General features: G+C 38.3%; 1 protein-coding gene across 1 annotated transcript in view; it reads right to left on the bottom strand.

Annotated features, from left to right (window-relative positions):
* PLPPR5 (phospholipid phosphatase related 5) overlaps nt 1-18945 on the bottom strand; it is a 232395-nt gene that overhangs the window by 177104 nt on the left and 36346 nt on the right. Inside the window, exons 2-3 of the mRNA XM_005237254.3 lie at nt 15961-16153; nt 13225-13373 (exon numbers count right to left, since the gene is read on the bottom strand). The gene's annotated coding sequence lies outside the window, so the exon portion shown is untranslated. The remainder of the gene's footprint in view (nt 1-13224; nt 13374-15960; nt 16154-18945) is intronic.

The raw sequence follows: 18945 nt of genomic DNA, 5'->3' as shown, positions 1-18945 counted from the left end.
AAATCCTCCTGATCCTAGCTGGATCACTGGACTAGTACAACTAAGACACACCAGCTTGTATAGCCAACTTCACCCAAAGGAATGGTTTCACTTAGCATCAGATCTGCTTACTTTTGCCTTCCCAGCCCAAATGACCAGATACCCATTTGGATATAGCTCATACAAACAGTCCTTAACACAAGTCCAGAGCGAGGCCTGAGTCATAATAAGAAAAATTAATCATTCTGCTTCATGCACTTCCATATGTAATTACTATTTCAGATCTGAGCTTAAGGCATTACAGAATTTATCTACACTTTTCTCTTCCATGCCTTCAGTGTCAGCCTTAATTAACAGAATCCAAGAGCATATTGACTGCATTTGATTTCAACTGCAAACATACTCTGTTTAGGGACTGATCAAGTCCATTCATGTCAGGGAGCTGCATAATTATCCCGGAACTTTAACACAAAATGTAAGCTTTAAGTACCAGCCCAACAGGCAACTGACACATCCATGTAACTCTATTACCTATAGTCGCTTCAGCCTACACTAAGTGCTTTCCTCTCAAATATACCTTCCTGCCAAAGAGCGCTGATTATTTGTTTGCCTAGAATTTTTCAGTGTGCATTGTATATCATCTTATTCATGTGTACAACCTACTGCACTTGTACTTTAAAACCCTAGAGAGACAAAAAGACAAAATAATGACTATAGAAGCAAGTATACTTTGCAAGTGCAGTAAACTGCAGAAGAATTATCATTTCTTCTCATGCATGCTTGTATGGATTGGCTATGCAAACACAGGAGTAGGTGTTTATTCATAATGGTTCTGCACAAGCTGCTGCGAAGTAAGCTCTAGAGAAAGAGTAGTGAAGCTGAAGTGCTATAAGCAAGTCTCAGGTATTGTATATTTCATGTCTCTGTAGAGCTACCGCACAGTAATAGCTAGTAGAGAACTGCACAGAACAACCAAATCTCTCCTGAATATTTCATCACAAATGTCCATCTCGGAGTTCTTAACAAATCTGGGACAAGTGCATTAAATTCATTTATAAAGTAACCTCTGTGAAACAAATTTTGGAAGACTTACTCTGCCTGATTGCCTAAATATAAAAACAATAGTACTGTGCAAAACTGAGTCTAGAAGTATTATTCACGTTAAATGGGTAGTACTGTTCTGCTTGGTTAATAAACATTTGGCTACTCACCAGCTGAAAAGAAATCATGTATCCTACATTTTTTGTTACTTATTTCACTTTGGTGAAATAAAATAATGAGATTAATCTGGTACAACGGAAAACAAAAGCAAAGGAAGCCATTTAGACTAGTAAAATTTTCAGGAGTGAGTACAAGCTTTTAAGAGAATTCGCACTAATCACTGTCAATCTGATCTTTTTTCATTGCTAGGCTTCAATTAGCACCTCAGGGAAAAGCAATTCATTGCAAGGTTTTCATCAGGGGAGACTTGCCCTTCTCACACAGCTGTAAAGCTAACCAGTGTACTAATTTCTAGCAAGCAATTCCTTTCAGCCTCTACATAGAGCAGACAAAGGCTACTAAACTAAAACACCAGTTTGCTAACCTATTATCAATTAAAAACCACCTCTTAGAAATTTATAAGATAAATAAGAAGCTGTATTATGTCAAAATGTTATCATGACAATGGAGTTGAAACCACCCAGCTTTACTATATATTAGTATAATGAAACACAAATACAGATGCAATACAACTGAAAGAATAGGGATAACATCAGAATAGAAAGATCTGATAGGGTTAAAATATTGCTTCATTCTTATGAAAACATATTTTAGAGCTTCTCTTGGGATACATATTCTGGGTTCTGACAGCTTATATTCAGGATTTTTGTAGATCAAAAAAATAAGGAAGCAATTAGCAAATTACTACTGCAATTATATGCATGGGAATTTGAGGGCAAAATATAGTCAGAAACAGTATCTCTTTATTTCCATCTGCAAAAGCAAAAAAAGGGTTTTCTACAGTGCTCAACAAGCTTGTATAAAAGACCTGCAGCAAAAACAATATTGCTGATTAATGCTGTGCTAAAAAATTATTTTTCAGAAGACTGTCATTGATGTAAGCCAAGAAACGGCTTCAAAGCACAATGAGAAAAAGTAATAAATGAACACATCTTGAAAAGTGAAGTAGTCCATCCTGCTTGTTGTGAAGAAAAACACTGTTTCTTTTCAGTAGCTATGCAAAAGGATCAGCATGGATCTAAGTATGCTACTAAATGTCAAGAAGTAATATTGAAATTCCTAAGTGTGCCCTGTTCAGGCAGCCATAACGGTGCATCAGTGCTTTTTCTTATTACAGTGATTTCCACCAATGTTAAAATAAGACTTTGAGAGCTAACCAGTATACACCTTCATGCCACCATCATAGGTAAAAAACAGATTAAATTATCATCTACTGAATCTCTTACCACAGTTAGTCCGGCATTCAGTCTATAACAGCATGATGTCCTAGAAATGCATACAGATTTACTCATTTAATACTACAGAAAGCAGTTAAGTACTCAGTCTTCCGTTCACCACATCTGTTGGGAAAGGCTCACAACTTTTACTGATCTCTGCGTTCAGTCCTTTCCTATAGGAATGGAACACAACATGCACGAGCAGATCCCAGTATACTTAAGATACTTCATTCCATACCCACTCGATACCACTGTGGGAGTCTGAACACATTTTGCACAAGAAGGGAGCATATGGGCTGGTTTTGTTTTGCTTTTTTTTTTCTTCTCCCAAGAGCATCTCCTAGGGAGAACAGCTTTGTGCATGCTGCTGTTCAGAACTGTCTGTCCCAACAAGAAAAGATGACACCAAGGGAATAATTGTTTACTGCCATATAGAAAAGATTTCAAACAGAGCCTCTTTTAATGGAAGCAGTCTTAGTAAATATCAGCCAAGTTATCCAAACTGACAAAAGCATGACCACAAAATTACTGAACTTAACACATTTCTCAGAGATCAAAAATTAATTGGCAGATGCCAAGGGGGAAAAAAAGCGATGTGGCATACTGCATTTTTTTATGACAGATGGTTTCAAATAGATTAATGAGGTAAGTGCTGACTTTCTAGGTTGTGGTTAATATTTAACCTCCATCCAGCAGAGACCTCTAAGATTTTTACACCTGAGTGGTATAAAGGCCTACCTAATTGAACTGTTGGAAACACTGTGCTAATTTGAAGAGTATCTTCCAAATAAAAAAATCAATAGATATTGGAAAGTGTCGGGGGGGGTGGGGGGGTGGAGGGGTGGAGAGGAGTAGAGAGTAGAGAGAGCTTGTCACAATGCTGGTGTGGAATTGGAAATTCAATACTTTTTCCTCTCTGTGAAGCTATGATGAGGACAGATGCACAGACTACATGAACTCATATTATACTATGTCAGTCAAATGAAAAAAAAAAGGATCAATAAGATACATAATTTTTTTCCCCTTCATTTCTACACGGTTTTAGTATGGTAAAAACTTACCTTTCCATAAAAAAAGACCCAAAACAGAAGAAATTTCATCTGCAATAATAAATCTTGTCACTGCACTTAGGACACCAAAGAAGTTACTTGCTTGATATAAACAGCAGACATGGCATGCCTTCAATACCTTTGCAATATCTCCAAATTTTCACAGTTCATTTGACTAAGAAGTTACAAGAATGTGTATCACTTTACAGTATTCAGAACCTTTCAGATACTAAACAAAATCTGAAAAGTAGTTGTAAGCAAGACCTAAAGTCAAGGTTTGTGGCTAAAACAATTTGAATTGGATTTATATGTATAGAGTTGCTGATTAAACACTTCAGAGTGATTACTAATATTCAGCCATATACATTTCAAAGTAACTACTGGAAATGCACTGTACAACAGTATCTACAAGAATTCAAAGATGAATGAGATCAAAATCAAATGAGAATTATTAACATTCTTAGTGTAAATATTTACTATCCTAACAAAAATAATTATCAGGACATTCCATCTCATTATCTTCCTCCTGCATTTATTATTTTCCTGGCATACAGATGAAGTAATTCTGAAGAGATTTACTGTCATATTGAACACTGCATTTCTCCAACAAAATGGAAAAAACAGTGCCTGGTCACATACTCATACTGTGGCTATTTCCACAGTACCCAGTTCACAGAGAGCCTACATAGGCCACGGGTAACCCCATGGCAATTTCTAATCTTTGAAGAGCATAGGAAGTACTCATTATTCTCTAATAACTGAGGAAGAGATTAAGAAATTACTCTTTTTTTAAAAAAATAAAATAACGATGAGAATTAAAAATTCCTTTTGGTTTCAAAATTCTTAAAGAGAAAAATTTAAACCATTTCAACTTTTTTTGCTAACAGACCAATAAAAGATTCGTTGCTTTGTTAACCACAGAAAAAATGCAGTCACTAGACCTTGCCTACAGGAAGCCAGCTTTAAACAGCTGAAACACAAATGCTCTTGGAAGGATCTCTGCCTTGGTCATACAATGTTCTTGCTTAAAATTCATCTTTCTGCAGTGTATTTGAGAGCTAATGACCAACGTGACACACCCAGCTGCATCTCATTTTACACGGTTCCGACTGCAAATCAATGCAGGCCTCCCTACCCCTGTCACCAACTTGTTCTATTCCAGGGCAGAGAGGGGATCTATACCTTTGTCTGCAGCATGGGCTGGGCTACACTGTATGAATAAAATGGCCCTAAGGGTTTTTTCTTGGCAGAAAGGAGTAAGAAACTCCTTAATATCACATTAATACTGCCAAGTAATTTGTAACAAAATGAAAGATTGATACTCTAATTCAAACTGCAGTCCATATATCTGTTCATCCCTCTTTACAAATTCTTTACAGGAAGCATTCATTTCCACAAAAGGCTGTCACACAAATTGACACATAATGTATTTTTGTAACTTTTGGAGAAGAAAAAATATACATATATGTAAATACAGAAATAAATTATATCTGTAAAAACATTCCATATGTTTAGATATTTTCTATTAAATCTATATTGATGTAAATAAAATGCAGAATATGCTCCTTGATGATTGCGAATATCCATAGCATTTGCCAAATTTGTCTGTGCGCTGTTTCAGCATATTCCAGGTAGACATTCAAGGGGTAAAATAATTAGCCAAACTCTAATACATGGTGATTATCCAAATTGGTACTTAGAATTCTGCTCTAATAAATGTGATGAAACCCTTAACAACTTCAAGCAGTAACGGGAGGAGGAAAGGAGGGAAGAGAGTTTGAAGCTGTTTTCATTACGAAAACTGACAGCTCTTGGTTCCAATTTCACCCCAAACTGCCATAGAGATTAATATTTTTCTTTCAAAGCTCCATTTTTATAAGAGATTACATTTTCCTCTATAAGCAGAAGAGCTCCATTCAAAGACATTCCCATTTGTTGTTGTCAGATTCTGCCTAACTGGGCTAAGAGCCTGCTGTAGCTCTGCGGATCTATGACCTGCACTTCACTCCCTCCAGGCACTATAAATAATTTCCATGGAAACAGTGCTGAAGAAGATATCTGCAAGCCAAAAAGATATCTATAGCCTTTTTGTGAGATTTATGTCTTTTATTTTTTCCTCTTTATTTTCTCAGTTAAATCAATGTTAAATACATCTATTTTATAAAATACATTACACAAACAACTAAAGTTATAAAAGAAATTAAAGAGAAAGGGGGGAAATACTGAAGGAAATTCCTACTCCACAGTATGTATGTATCTATCTATAGATTATCTTCACATTCTGCATTCCCACTTGCCCTGAGGAAAAAGTGCATTGCATCTACACTGCACTTTTTTCACCCAAGAAAGAATTCTCCCTTAGTCATCAGCACTGGAGCTAATCATCTGTATAAGGTATTTAATGAAGAGTGCTGTAATTCACACTTTGATGAGGCTAAGAAGAGAAGTAGATATATGTGAAATCAAAGCTGAAGGGCTCTGAAACAGTCTCATCAGACCACGAAGGGAAGAACTGATCACTTGCCTAGCAAAGTGCAAATCTGCAGCTCTTGAGGCCTGGATGTCAATTTATCACACAGTGAAAAGCAGTGGTCTCCTCAGCCACTTCTCTTTCAGCAATGGAAAGATAATGCTCAATGTGTGTAAAGATAATCTGGAAATCTACCAAATCCTGTTCCCTCATGATCCCCCAATTAACGAGAGTCCATGTATACCAGAGGTGTACAGTACTCCCTCTTTATACTGGAGGTGTACAGTACTCCCTCTTTCTCCTCTTAGCCACAGGAATACGATGGGTTTAGGTCCTCCCTGCAAACCTTACAGCTGGTATATTTTTCATCATCCACTGAAGCTGCAGATGACTAGTCTTAGGTTATAAGAGTCTCCTCACTCCAAGATCAGTCTACAGATACGGGGAGAAACAGAGATTGCCTTTTCCCTCCTTTGGCTGGGCTTGTACAACCTGCCTGTATCTTAGGGAAAAACAGAAGCTAGACAAAGCATCAGACCAAAACTCAAACACATGCACCTAAGGAGAACTAACTATGATCACTGCTTTGTTTTTTCTGAAGTTACTGAACGTAACAACAAATTCAATTATTCTTAGCTGTATTACAGGAATCTTTTTGAGCTCCTTTTCCTCTGTGCTTCTCCTGTAGGATCTAGTTTATCCTCACATAAGCTCTGAGTGCTGACCAAGAGGTTTTTCTCCATTAAAACACATCAGATAGCACATAATCTTTTATATATTTGTCTGTATTTTATGATCCAAAATATTGCTCTCACATCAGGAAGAATTCATACAGTTCATAGCAGTATAAACATCAGCATTAAAAATAACAGCTTAGGCTTCCTCAATCCACTGCTTTAAAGCAAAGACTTCTTTAAGAAAAGGTTGCGAACTAGTACATAAGCCATTAGCTGTACTTATCTTTTAAGGTTTCTGTCTGTACAATAAATGTTAGAAAACTACTTGAGAAGCCAAGACTTTCTTGGAAATTTTTGATCCAAAGAAGTTCAGAAAAATATCAAATAGAAGCTAATTTGTCATAAAAGATACATGTATTTACATCTGTTCCTATAGCTACTGAAAACCAGATTGCTGTTCAACTAGTTTGACAGGTTTAGGTACAATACTTAAAAATATAAGAGTATCAAGATTAGAAATTGATTTCTTGCTCTCAATCTAATATATCCTGAAGGTGTTGGGGTTTTTTTAAGTGGTTCTCAGATCCCAACTCTATCTGTCAGAATTCACACTGTAACTACTTCAGATACTAACAAAGTATTTAACATTGTGTGTATTATTTAAATTCTCTGTGCCTTGTCTTACCACTCTAAAATGAGTCTCTCATAATAATTACCAATCTTCTTTCATGAGATTATTAAGAAGGTTAATTAATTAATGTTTCTAGCACTCCTGAGATTCTCAGATGAAAAAGCAACACATATGAATGGCTTTGATGAAACCTTTAATTCACTGTCATAATCACAATTAAACCAAGGAGAAATTTTATATTGTTATTCTCAGACTCTCTTTTCTTCAGTTCTGTATTTTAGTTTCCTACAAGTTGCCATTCGCTGCAAAATATCTTAACCAATTTGAAATTCCATATTACAACTTGCTTTAGAAAAAATGTAAATTGCATCCATCACACATTAATCAATTGTATCTAGGCAACATAGGTGAGGTTAGATCATGTTTTTGCAATCACCCCTGTGCAAAGAGATAGACTCAGCACCTCTCACCTCTTTCATTCCTGGAAGTAGCCACATTAGACCAAAACAAGATGCATAGCAGCATAATTGTTCCTTAACTCCTGACACCAACCAGGTATCTCATCAGAATCTGTTCACTGGGAACAGCAACTCACAACAACGTATATTAAAACCACCCTAATTCTTCCTGCCACTGTAACTATGTACTTTGACACTTGGTCCCTAGTTTCTACTGCCAATCATTTTGAATTAGCAACAGAGTAACAAATTATTTTACAAAATATGGTCTAGACATTAAAAAAAATATCAAGAATACGTGGGTGAAGAAGCCGAAAAGGAGAAGGAGAAGGAGAAGGAGAAGAAGGAGAAGGAGAAGGAGAAGGAGAAGGAGAAGGAGAAGGAGAAGGAGAAGGAGAAGGAGAAGGAGAAGGAGAAGGAGAAGGAGAAGGAGAAGGAGAAGGAGAAGGAGAAGGAGAAGGAAAAGGAAAAGGAAAAGGAAAAGGAAAAGGAAAAGGAAAAGAAATTAAACACTACTGTACTGTGTCTATCAAATGTATGCTGATTTCCTTCCAGCAGTTTTCGGTGGAAAGACAGTCCTCTCATTTACTTAAAGTTATTAACTGAATGTTCCTGAGAGACACCCATTTAGTGTCTGTAATAATTATCTAATAAGAAATCTTATAAAGTACAGTAAGATAAATAAATTTCAGAATCACATTCAGAATTTAAGATCGTGACATTTGATTCATCAAAGATTGCAGACTTATTAAAAATAGATTATATTGTTTTAACTTTCTGAATACCTGATTATTAGCTAATCAGCTTAAATATCTTAATATTCTGACATTAACTTAAAACTAAGACATTACATTTAAAAAAAAATTTTCCAGGAAGATAAAATGCCAGTTTGGTCACTGAAATATACACCTTCATGAAATACACACAATTATAAATGTTCATGCTTTCAGTATTCTCTTGATTTTTATTTACCACTGAATCTGAGGCAGGTTCTGGCCTCCGTTATATCCAGGGTAACCCCATAGATTTATTTCACTAACCTGAATCTGATTTTAGCTTTATAATTAGAGTTTGGATTTACTTTTATTATTTAAGCATGCTTTAGCCATATCAATATATTTCACTATCACACAACAGAACTATATTTGCCCTGTATGTAAGTACTTATGAGTGCATATACTACCTGTTTTAACTTATCATCTGATGTGGAAATGCAGACCAATTTGATATGCCGGCAGCTTCCACCACTTACTGAGCTTCCTGAACAGCACCACTGTGAACCCCATGCTGCCACTGCAAGAGCACCATGCAGTCCAGCCTTGGACAACCCAAGGGAGGAAAATGAGGCATAAGCCACTGGCAAAACAGAACTGTCTCTGCAGCTGCTTTAAAAAATGTTTTTAGCTGAAAACTTTCTGAATCTGTGTTTCAGCCAACTGCAAAACTCCAACACACAAAGCCACTTTCTGAATTGTTCTACTGAGGAAAAAAATTAGTAAAAGCATTGTTTCTGGCTTCCACTTTGTGTGGGTATTTATACCTCTGAAAGTTAGTGCATAATAATATGCCTGAGGAAATTTTTCCCTTTAGTACTTTTTCAGTTTGCCTTATACAGACCTTCATCTGTTCCTTGCTAACTCATCCCCTTTAAAATAAAGTACTCAGAGATTCCCCCAGCACCCCTTCATTTTTGCCCCTTTAGGTTGCTGCAGCAGCAGAAAATTCTGAAGCTTTTAACTTCAGTAGCCAGTGAGGAAAGCTTAAGACATGAAACAAAAGGAACTATAAGCAAAAATGAAGGGAAATTTAAAAAATCTTAATAAATGTTTGGGTTTTGTGGGTGTTTTGGGGTTTTTGGGTTTGGTTTTTTTTTTTGGGGGGGGGGGCAGAGGCTAACTCATGATGTTGGAATTAATGAGGCCAGTAATGATTGTAAAATATTTCATTTTCACTCTATTTATAGGACCAGAAAATTTTCAATTCTAGTCCTACCAGACTAGAGTTGTTTGATACATGTTACTATTTTCTGCACTTAAGTACACAAGATTTCTGAAGTTTTAGCACAGCGGCACAAAAATTGCTTAAAGCACTTGACAGATGTTAAAAATACAATCATACATATAATTGTATTATCTTCCTTAAAATATATAGCATTTTAATACATTATTATAGCCATACATGCCCATATGTTACACATATAGCTACATTGTATATTTATTTTAAAATATCGTATCTAGGGGGAAGTTACCATAATCTGATCCTGAACCTTTAAGAGTATCTTGGACTCCCCATCTAAACATATAGAAAGTAACTAAAGATGGTTTCACAGTCATGTAAGTGACATAGTCATGGTGAAAACAGAAACACAAACTTTCACCTCCAGAGTGCTGCTATAGAAAGTTTAGGGCAACTTCACAGAGCCTTTCAATACCTGCAACAATGCCCTTGGGAAGATAATACTTTTGCTGAGATGCCTGGCAGGAGGATGAGACAACAGACATAAACTATAATGGAAGGTTCTGACATGACATTAGGAAATTAGTTTTTGACAGTGACAGGACATGAAGCAGAGGAACAGGTTGCCCAAGCAGCCCAAGAAGTCTCCACACTTGGAGGTTTTCAAAACCCTGGGAAACCAACTTTGAACTCAGTACAGACCCTGCTTTGAGAAGTGGGTTGGACTGGATCTGGGGTCACATCCAACCTGCACGAGTCTGTGAATCTATGACATGTCTGTGTAAAAGCCAAAAGTATAATTTCTTACATATATAGATTCTGAAGCATACCAGACTCTAGACTTTTAATTTTTTCCCTACAAATCTGATTTTTGAAATGAGAAAAAAATCAGAAGGATTTAAAACAAAAATACTTGAAGTCTCTGGCAGGTTCGGAAGAGAACTGGCAGATGAACACCATCATGTCATTGCGACAGAGCTGCTATTTGACTCGTGTTGTGGTCGTTTCCTGTAAATGCATTCTTCAGTACAACCCACCACCATCCAAAGTGGGTGGTTTAAGCTTTGACAGTGCAGAGGACCATGCTAAGGTTCACAGTCTCAGTTCAGAAGTGATGGGTAAGAAACAGTATATGCCTGGCCTCTGTGCATTTATTTAGACTTCTGAACATTCAGACCTTCCACATCTGTTTGTATTTACTCTACCTGTTTGACATAGGTGACCTACCTGAATAACTTATCTGTCAAGCCAAATGCAATACTGAAGCATAAAGTTTAAGTGAAAAGTGAAAGTTCCAGAGATACTCAGGTTAGTGGAGTCTTTAACTAGAGGTGGTAAAGAGAACCTCTTTCGCTTAAGCAAAGGAGGTAAGCTTTGCTGGTAACTGCTGAAGCACATTCCTTAAGCCCAGGAGATCCTTCAGCAAAGCTAAGTGTACTCTCGATTTCAAGTTGCTTTTTCACTGCCAGAGTGTTCCTATACAAAGTTATGATGAATGAAAACCAGGTTACTCTCACCACAGTTTCTGGTGCCTGGTGATCTGTACCTCTGGTAGCATATGTGTAAAATCATGGCTATGAGCAACCCACAGATAACAGCTACAGGCTTCACACCTCAGCTGTAGATTTGGAATGCCCTGGGAACTACTTGATACATTTCTCATCTCAGATGATTCATCTCCTTTTACAGATATTAAATTTTGTGGTGTAATTACTAAAAAGACTTTCACAATCTTCTTGCTCAGAGATGAGTACTCAAATCATCTGGGATTAGGCTATTATTAATTATCAACAGCATCCCTTACGAGCATATCCACTTTTATGAACAAATCTAGGCTTTGCTCCTCAGAGCTATTTGACTTATGGTTGGGCTAAACAGGCTTCCATGGTCCCCTTCTATCACAGTGCAAGTGGGTCACTGCAATACCTTAGAAAGTAGACTGCCTTCTGCATTATTCCGAGACACAAGAAACACTTAAGACATCAGGGTTCTCCTGTAATTGGGCATGGCATAAGCCTCAGGCTCCTACCATGTTGTTTTTACAAAGGACAATATAGTGCTACAGTCCTGATTGTAGTATCTAGGATTATATTCAAACCATGTTTCAGAAAAATAATATCTAAAATGCTGCAGAGGGGATTAAAAACATCACTGTTTTTTACAAGATGCAAAACATACAGATTTATTATATAGTTTTATATAGTTTAAAAATGCTTCTGTAACTAGATCATAGGACTTCTGTGAGGATATATAGTATCTCAGAAGCAGCAATACATATATATTCACTGAAGCGGAAGCTAAGCATTGTTTACGTAACTCCCCTCCAAAAAAACAGAAGACTTGCTTTCACTCAGATAGTCGTACAGCTGCAGAGATTGTGCTTTTGCAGAAATTGACGGGGTGGGGCGGGGTGTGTGATGATTAAAAGCAGGGCTGTTGGCTTGCCCCCCGCCCCCCCCCCCTTTCTTCTCATTAATTTTTGTCTTGTCCTGCCCCCTGGTGGGAGCGCAGGCCGCGGGTCTGTTGGTTTCACAAAGGCACACTTGTACAATGCAACCCCAAATTCCACTGCATTTCTCATATTGCTGTTTGTGAAAAAGAATGTGTATCACTTACCTTAGGAAGAATTTAATTAAATACTAAGGGAAATGCACTATTATTATTGTTTAATAAAAACACACATGTTGATTTATCTAAAACTTAACAAAGCACCTGCAGAATTTTCACAACATTGCAATAAATACCCTTTCTATTCCAGACAGATATTTAATTATCACAATTAGATTAGAATGGATAGTAAAAAAATATATCTATATATATATAAACATACAGTGTTCATTATTCAATAGTGCTTTAGTCAGAGCTCAGGATATAGCACCATCTACAGCATGAGAGAAATTTTGTTTATTTACAGATTACATAAATTCCTTTATTTTCTTTCTAGAAGGATCAACAAAGATGATAGCACAGGCCTGCTGTGCGTTACAGCTTGGTAGTTGAAAAGGTACTTCAGATCTAACAGGTAGGAAGAACAACGGCAGAATCAAAGGCCTTACAAATGTTAACACTTGTCATCTGTTTAGCTACTGCAGTTCTACTCTCCCTGAATTATTTCTTCTAACAGTTACAAAGTAAGATACTACCAGCACAGGTAAATGCTAATTTTAACCTCTTCAGCATGTTCAGCCATTTTTAGATTATTTTTGACACATCTGTATTGCAACCTCAATTCCTTCACCCCATTTCAGCTCAAAACTCTTCTGTATACTTAGGAACTCCCTCAGGCCGTCAGGTCACCCACTGGCATTTCAGCTTTCTCTTGCCCTGAACTCTGGGTGCTGTAGAGACTAATGGCCGCAGGCAGCACACTCTGCTCTTGTCTACACTAGAGTTGTAGCTAAGGTGGGAATAATCACCCAGCCCCATTCAATTCACTGAAGGTTTGACCCTAAAAGTATCAGCACTGCACCCTCTAAAAACACCAGAACCTTTAAGGCAACAATGTTTGCAAGGGCTCACTGTCACAGTAATGGCAAGACCAGGGTGTGACACTGGAGTACACTCACCTCCCATGTTCCAAGAATGCTCATCTTGATAAACCAGAACAGCCTCAGTGGCAGCCAGAGCCCCGCGCACTCTGCTTTCTTCAGGTTCATTGGTTGCCATCATCCATCCAAAAAAAAATTGGATTCTTACACCTTTCATTGGTTTTCCACTGCAGAGAGTAAGAGTTACTTTTTAACTTGTGTATGTATATGCAAACTCATAGAAATGCTCAATCCTGTTCTCACTCAGACAATAGAAACTAAAAGTACCTGTAGAGGCATGTGTAAGAACAAAACACTAAAATACCAGAAATGTCAGAAACCAGAGCAAAGGCTTTATGATTTCCCTATACATCATGGGCTAGATTCTCAGTTGGTACAGAGCAGCATAATTTCCACTGCCTTCAACTTAACTGCTTTGTACTCACCAAGAATCCAGCCATGTGGAACAGCTTTGGGCAAAGGGAGATTAGACACCTTATAGGAGTTACGTAACAATTTGCCTAAATTGAGAAGTTACAAGTTGCAATCAGGCTGCTCTACCCTGCAGAGGCATCTGAAAATGCCCCAGGTTATGTGACAGAATTACATAATGCCATTGACTGATCAAAAACCTGGTAAAAAGTGTAGGTGGCAGATGAAGATAAACAGCCAGCTGCAGACCAAACTCAGAATATTTAGAGAAAAATTTCTTATGACTGCATATTACCACAGGACAATCTTTTCTTTACTTATCCACCCAACCCAGACTAATTTGTGCTCAGGCCTTTAGGAATTTTATGTCTTTAGGATTGTGTTTTCACATACATAGGATTGTGTTTTCAGGAGCATTTGATGACTTATTTTAATAATGCTCTAACCACACAATTAAAACCTAATCAGATCTCAGTTTTGTTAAGCTCAGTCAAATTGCCAAGGGTACAAGTAGGTGCTATAAAGTCTAATAAAAAAAGAAAGGCCCTCACTTTTTTTACGTTGAAACACAGAAAGGATTATGGTTCATCTCCAGTGACTGTAATTGATTTATTCCCCTATTTGTACAAATTTATATTCTAAATGATTCAGATGAGGACCTGATTCTGCAATCCTTGTTTGTGTCAAACAGGATACACACAAGTGAATCACAACATTGATTTTAATATTCTAACTGCACACAGGAAACAAGTAAGTAAATAAATAAGTAGTAAGCTTTGCAAGGTGAGAAAGTATCTTATTTTTTGTGGTACTTTGGATTATAAAACAATACCACACTTGAAGCTGTTTGGTTGGACCATCCAGCCCATAAGCAGTTTTCCTGACATGCTCAGTGAAAAGGCAGATAGCCAAACCCTGCCTACTCACAAATGGCCAATGAGTCTAGCTTCCTGAAGCAAGCTAGAGATAGCACAGGTCTGCCTCACCACCAGGCCGCAGAAAGGACCCCTCAGTGACCAGCTTCGGTGTTAAGAAGAAATTCCCACCTAGCAAGCTCTAGGGCTTTCAAGACCTCTTTGTGTAACACCTCTCTTTTTAGCTGCTGTGATGCTCCAAAATTTTTGCCCCAAAGCCCAAACACAGAGTTGGAGACAACTGAGGGAGGTGGCAAATGCTTTAGACATAGCTCTCAGGCCAGGCATGCTGCTTCACATCTTGGGGCTGCTGACCAGGAAAGCTGACTTCTTTCATTAAACCATACCATATGACATCATGCTGAGTATATAAGCTGGGGGAAGAAGGAGGGGGGGGATATTCAGCATTATGGCATTTGTCTTCCCAAGTAACCAATATGTGTGATGGAGTCCTGCTTTCTGGGAGAGGGTTGAATACCTGCCCGCCAATGGAAAGTAGTGAATTAATTCCTTGCTTTGCTTTGCTTGCATGAAAGGCTTTTGCTTTACCTGTTAAACTGTCTTTATCTCACACATGAGTTTTCTCACTATCACTCTTCTGATTCTCCCCCCCAATCACTGTGGGGGCAGTAAGCAAGTGTCTGTGGTGCTTGGTTGCTGGTCGGGGTTAAACCACTACAACCCATAGGGGTTGAAGAGGGGAGTGAACCTAAAGTAGGAAGATAATTCAATGATCTTGTAATAAGTGTGAGGAACTCTATAGATTACTTCTATAGAATCGCTAAATGGCTTCCATATAACCATTAAGTGTCTGAATATATTCTCCAGAAAGACATGCTGCTTGGCAGTCCCAGTCATACCACTGTGATACCATTACAGGATTTGCTCTTTTTGCCCAGGATGCAGCTAGCATAAGTTACCTAACCTCCCACACAAGATTTTAAGGTGCTTAAAGGAAAGCAACAAAGTATATGTCACAAATGCAAAAACAAATTCTGCATTTCTCGGCAGTGTTAAGTACTGCAGAAACCATCAGCATGCCTTTCTGTGTGTGTGAGTGCAAGAGTACCAGTTGTCCAGACAAATAAGAGAAAAACGAATTACAGTTATGCAAATTTTAAACATCCATTTGAGCTCACATTCTGTAAGGCTGCATCAGACTTAATATGTTGTACTGCACAAAGTATATTGCAAATATTTGTTTTCACTATAAAAAGAAACAAAGTGTAGCTAATTAAATATTATATTGCCTTTGGAAAAGAAAACAGAATAAGAGGAGACTGAGAGGGCTATCTGTACATGGCCCGGTGACCAGAAACTGTAACTAAGGAACCTATCTCGCTTCTAGCACTGATTTGCTTTTTCATTGTGGACTGTGGTCTGTGGCTGGGCTCTTGCTCTCTGCAGCCTGACTGGCCGTGCAACTCACCTTCTTGAAAAACTCCCTGCAGAGGTTTTGTTGCAATGCCTAGTGAGGATTGTCAGGTTTTCCATCTCTTCAGGCTCCAGTCAAGTGCTTTAAGCATTATGACCAAAAAGTGAATGACTCTGATAATTAAATACTAATACTTGTATATTTTGTATCTCCTAAGCAACCACTCTTCTTTCTCATTTCAGAAGATCTGAAATACAAACACACACATGAAAAGATTAGGGCAAAAATATACATCATTATTTCCCTCAGAAAGATATGTGCTCTCCCCTACCTGAGATACTTTTGCCATGGCTTGTAACCAGCAAACACCAGGCAGACATTTGCATCACTTTGCTGGAGAGTTGTGAGGAACCTGCTGGCTTGTGTTAGGGAGCTCTTACCTGATTCACGTCATGGATCTCTGCCTGAAGCGCCTCATTCTCCCCCTCCTTCTCCAACCCTGGTGGTCGCAGGGCTGTTTCTAACACTTTTTACCTCACATCTCACCGCCTTTGTGGCATTTTGCCCTTTCTTAAGCACACTCAGACAGAGGCGCTACCGGTTTGGCTGAGGGGCGCAGGCGCGCTCTGCTCTGAGGCGGGTGCGGAACCGGCTGGAACCGGCTGTGCCCGGTGCGGGGCAGCCCCAGCCTCCCCTCACAGGGGCTGCAGCCCCTCGCTGCCCCTGCCTCGCCACAGGCACCCACTGCAGAGAAGCCCAATAAAGAGAAAATCCAGTACAAACGGCATTTTCTGCACTCCAATGAAGTGAAACTCACACTGCTCTAAGACAGGCAGTAGTTTGCTGGTTTTCCTTGATGAAAAGTGCTGGTTTTCCTCACTCACAAAAGGGACTTCTTTTAGCAATTTTCTGAAATTTGTGTGATGCCTTATGGTCCGAGCAAGTCAAAATTGAATTCTCCTTAGTGAAATGCGTCACTGCAATCTTCCACTCACATCCATAACCACATCCATGCCTGGCTAACTATTTGAGCTGGTCAAAATTACAAAGAAAGAAATATACCATCAGCTAAAATGCACTTGCATGGGAGAACTGAATGGATTTTGAGAAATACAGCTGTTCCCAAGAGGCAACTGTACCGCCTATTAGCAGCTAAAGATGAACTGAAATTTCCAATCTGGTTCTCCTAAAGCACAGTCTTTACCGCAAGAGTGATTGTGAACTGTTGGCTTTTTATCTTAATTCAGGATGAAAACATGCTTTAAAGAAAAATAAAAAAGAGCCACTTAAATGTTTTCCTGGAGGAAAATTTCCATTTCCCAACTGCCTTCTTAACTCCTTTGAGCAGTTTCTCTTTGCAAAGACACTTTTAGCAAAGCTCTTTGAGTAGGGAATATTTTATTAAATATGTTTGAAAGAGATGTTCATCATCCAAAAGGTGCTAAGACGCATCTTAGCTTCTCCCAACAAATAACGTGTCTCCCCCTCAGATCAAATGCGCTTCAACAGAGCAGCAGACAAGATGGCCGCCTCTGCTCCTCCAGCACACGCTGCTGCAAACATGCTCACTGCTCACCTCAGAAAGCACAGGTGAAAGTTAGCAGGACAAGAAAGGATAAGTAAACATGTAAACATGAGTCTAATCTATTTCTTATCTATGACCTATAAATAAGCTACAAAATAACAGCTTGGTATCGATTGTTCAGGATATGCAGTATAACAAGAGGAGAAGAAAAGGCAGTCTCAGATCAAATTTTCATGGAGAAGTTGCTGTATAGACACAGAATCTTCCTGTTGTGTGCTTACCTTTGATAACTTTTGATGTGGTTAACATATAAGGTCTACAAAAGGTCATTAAGTTGGCCTCTAATTTTATATTTAGAAGCCCACTGAGTTTCTTCAAAACCAACAACCATCTACTTTATACTTGAAGCAATGGAAAGTCCATCACCCCTCTCCTTGTTCCTTCCAGACTTTATTATCTGACTGATAATAATTTCACCTGAAACACTATAGGCGCACACCAATATAACCATGTGATTCAGCCTTCTTTACTGCAGCAGGATTATAAATGGGAATGCTCCTCCTAACATGGCTGTAGAAATGCAGTCCCGCTTCTTAGTGCTTGGGGACAAAGAAGCGGATGCTTCTGCCTGGGCAGAGGCGACAGCTTCATGAAATCATGCTTTAGAAATCATGCTGATAGCATGTACCCTCAGAGCTGAGAGTCATCAGGGAGCCCATTTCAACCTTTTCCTACCCTCACCACAGGTACCATGATTATTGTTTTTATCTTCACACCTGTGCAGAAGATCTCCTCTTCTGCTGCTATTTTATACATATATCAGTAGATTTCCACAAGTTATATTATGTGAAAATCTGGACTTTCATTAAAATAACGAGGTAACTTCTATACCTGCATTCAGTTATAAAAATTATACCTATTTTTAGGAAGTGGTTTATACACCTAGGAGTCATATTACTATTCCTTCATTCCTGTGATTTCTCCAAGAGAAAAAAAAAAATATTTGTACTACAGTAGTGATTATGTTCCCCTAACAGTGTCTGACTGTGCTAGGCACAGTAAACGCATGAAACAATAAAGTGACTTCCTGCCTCAAAGAGGTTACATTTTAGGCATACGTGACAACAGATGGAGAAAACCCTGGAGTATTAATATTGCATGCACCAGAAGGGATTATTCTCACCGTGCATGAATTAGACTGTACACTGCTGCTACTTGTACTGAAAGTCCTTGGTCCAATACCACATCTTGCAGGACTGGAGGTGGAATTAAATTTTCTTTCAATGTCTGCAGATTGAGTGCTTCCTCCCACACATTTCATTATACTGCTGTCAAAGTTCATTCTCACTGGCATTGTCCTTTTTATTTCAAAAATGTTTTCAGATTGCAAAAGGCTGCAATGGAAAGAATCACTGACACAAATTTGGCATGATTTTCTGTAAGCAGTAGAAGGAAACTGCCTGCATTGCAGGCATGACAATCAGCATATCCCACGGGTAAGAGTACTTGTTTCC

This window comes from Falco peregrinus, chromosome 10 (assembly GCF_023634155.1).
Source record: "Falco peregrinus isolate bFalPer1 chromosome 10, bFalPer1.pri, whole genome shotgun sequence".
Classification (NCBI taxonomy): domain Eukaryota; kingdom Metazoa; phylum Chordata; class Aves; order Falconiformes; family Falconidae; genus Falco; species Falco peregrinus.
This window is presented reverse-complemented; position numbering and strand designations above follow the sequence as displayed.